Raw genomic sequence first — 3,414 nt, 5'->3', positions numbered from 1 at the left:
TGTGAACAGTATGTTAGCGGTTAGTCGGTTGTGATAGAATTCTGGAAGGCCACACCATCAGGATTGTGCTGAAAGAGACAAGGTTTGCAGACATGCATGTCATCAGTGTTAGCTGGAACTGAAGACCTTGAATGAAATGTAGCTGCCAGTGAAAGTGGCTTAAGGGCATATCCATTAAGTGAAAAGTATGAGAATTCCAAATACAGGAGGCGAGGTTCAAAAGATTCTCAAACTGTCACCACATCTGTGTGGGGAATAACACTGAAAGGGTTGTGGGTTTTTTTTTGTATTGACTTTGTCTATGTTCCTCTTGAAATATTATTTATATATAAATGCATAATTGATTTAATGATGATTTTGGGTTTAACTGTTTCAGCAAAAGATTTTTAGAAGTGAAATCTTATCTATCAGTTATTTTCATTGAGAGATCCCTTTTCTTCTAAACACTCAAAGTAATATAGAGGAGCAAATAAATGATTAAATTTCAGAAAAGAGTAAGAATAATAATGCAGTAATAATAGGGAATTTTAACTCCCCAAACATAACTAAAATAGAATCAGAAATTCATACAGCACAGAAACAGACATCTCAGTCCAACTCGTCCATGCAACCAAGTTTCCTAAACTGATCTAGTCCTATTTGCCTATATTTGACTGATATGTCTCTAAACCTTTCCTATTCATCTTCCTGCCCAATTGCCTTTTAAATGCTGTAATTATACAAGACTCTACCACTTCCTCTTGCAGCTCGTTCCACACACGCACCACCTTCTATGTGAAAAAGTTGCCCCTCAGGTCCCTTTTAAATCCTTTCCCTCTCACCTGAAACCTATGTCCTCTAGTTTTGGACTCCCCTACCCTGGGGAAAAGACTTTGGCTATTCACTTTATCTATACCTCGCATTATTTTATAAACATCGAGAAGATCACCCCTCAGCCTCCTAAGCTCCTGGGAAAAAAATCCCAGCCTATCCAATCTCTCCTTATAACTCAAACTTTCCAGTCCCTGCAATATCCTTGTAAACTTTTTTCTGCATTCTTTCTGGTTTAACAACATCTTTCCTATAGCAGGATGATAGTTTCAGTGCGGAAGGTGGGGACTGAGAAAAATTCTTAGATTCCTTCAGGAGAACATTTTCAGGCAATTTGTAGGGGGGAAAAAAGCCCATAAAGGGAGGGAGAGCTCTGGGCCCAATATTAGGAAATGAGCCTAAGCAGTATTAGTATCATTAAGAGAATATTTTGGAAATAGTGCCCATAACTCAGTTAGATTTAGAATAGTTATGGAAAAGGATCAGGATGGGGTAACTTTACGAGGATAAGGTACTATTTAGGACAATTGCACTGGCAACAGCCACTTGCAGATAAAAATGTGTCAGAGCAGTGGGTGTCACTCAAAGAGGAAATAGAGAGAGTAAAGGACAAATATATTCAAGTAAGGACAAGGGATAGGAGCAGACTAGAGATGTCAAGCGGTAAAATGTCAGGATGAGGAAAAAAGGAGAAGCTGACAGCAGATACCGAAGGTTCAAAAAGGAAGAGTCCCTAAAGGAATATAAGAAGTGCAGGGAGGAGCATGGAAAATAAATTAGAAAAGCTAAGACTGAAGACATTGGTGGGTAAAATAAAGGAAAACCCAAGGTGGTTTCTTAAGTACATAAAGAGCAAGAAAATAATTAGGGAAAAGGTAAGACCCATCAGGGACCATAGAGATCCCATATTTATGGATCTGGAAGACATGGACACAGTCCTTAATGAATATTTTGCACCAGTTTTCACATTTGAAAAGGACAACAGAGGAGTGGCACGGTGGCTCAGTGGTTAGCACTACTACCTCACAGCACCAGGGACCTGGGTTTGATTTTAGCCTCAGGCAACTGGTCTGTGTGGAATTTAGGCATTCTGCCCACGTCTGTGTGTCTTTCCTCCGGGTGCATTCTCCCCACAACTACGTGTATTTCCTCCGGGTGCATTCTCCCCACGTCTGCGTGTCTTTCCTCTGGGTGCTATAGTTTCCTCCCACAGTCCTAAGATGTGCAGATTAGGTAGATTGGCCATACTGAAACCGTCTGTAGAGTTTAGGATAGGCCAAGTGGGTTAGCCATACTAAATGAGTGGTTAAGGGATACAGTGGGAGGGCAATGTATTAGATTCTCTTTGGAGAGTTGGTGTGGATTTAGAATTGTACAGTAGGAAAACAGATCCTTCCATCCAACCTGTCCATGCCGATCAGATATCGTAAATATATCTAGTCCAACTTGCCAGCATTTGTCCCATATCCCTCTAAACCCTTCATATTCATGTACCCACCCAGATGCCTTTTAAATGTTGTAATTGTACCAGCCTCCACCACTTCCTCTGGCAGCTCATTCCATACACTGGCCATCCTCTATGATGTCCATGTCCTGTGAATGATTAAAAAAAGTATGGTAAAAACAGATAAAATTAAGGTATACAAGAAGGCATTGGTTGATTTAAATTGAAACAATGTGCACAATTATGGAGAAAAGGGAAGCGACAATAAATTAAAATGCCCAGAAAACTAACACAGACAAGTTGGGCCGATTGGCATCTTTTTGCACCGTGACAGTTATTTGAAGGACTTCAACTGTATGAAAACAAGGATTGTTTGATTTCAGACCGAGGAAGTTAACGGTGACCTAATAGAGAAACTCAGGAATGCGATAACTTAGAGCGAGCTACTGCGGTTTGGCCCGCACTCAAAAGGGATCCAATAATTGATAAAGAGATCAGATGAAATGACAAGTTTGCTTTTCACACGGCTCGATTCTGGAACAAGCTCCGTGACCGGATGTGAAATGAGGTACCAAAGTGAAAGTTGAAAAATCCCCCGTGTCCCCGGACAACAGCGTCTTACTGCAGCCGGCTATTAGCTCCACTCTCCGCCCCCGGAATCGGGAGGGGTCGCTCGCACTGAATTTCAGACAACACCGAGCAACTTCTGATTCACCCAGTGCACCGGAGCGAGTGGGCGAATGAGGGAGGAGGAGAGGGACAGAGAGGCATACAGAGTGACGGTCAGACACAGAGCAAGAGGGTCAGAGACACGGAGACGGAGGGAAAGAGGGACAGAGACGGAGAGAGAGGGTCAGGACGGGAAGCTACAGAGTAGGCTCAGTGATAGACGGGGACGGGGGTGGGCAGAGACGGAGAGAGATACCAAGAGGGTCAGAGAAAGAGAAGGGGGGCCGCGACGGAGAAAGATTGAGTGAGAATCAGAGCAGAGACGAACAGAGTCGGGGAGAAGTGCAGTGAGGGTCAGTCAGAAAGAGAGAGAGACTGAGTGAGAGTCAGAAACAGAGAGAGGGGTCAGAGATTGAGCGAGAAGGACAGGGGCAGAGAGAGGGAGTCAGAGATTGAGAGAGAGGGACAGACAGAGGGTGTTAGAAATGGAG

Source organism: Rhincodon typus, chromosome 30, assembly GCF_021869965.1.
Source record: "Rhincodon typus isolate 14 chromosome 30, sRhiTyp1.1, whole genome shotgun sequence".
Classification (NCBI taxonomy): domain Eukaryota; kingdom Metazoa; phylum Chordata; class Chondrichthyes; order Orectolobiformes; family Rhincodontidae; genus Rhincodon; species Rhincodon typus.
The sequence above is the reverse complement of the archived record's forward strand: the minus strand, read 5'-3'. Positions refer to the sequence as shown.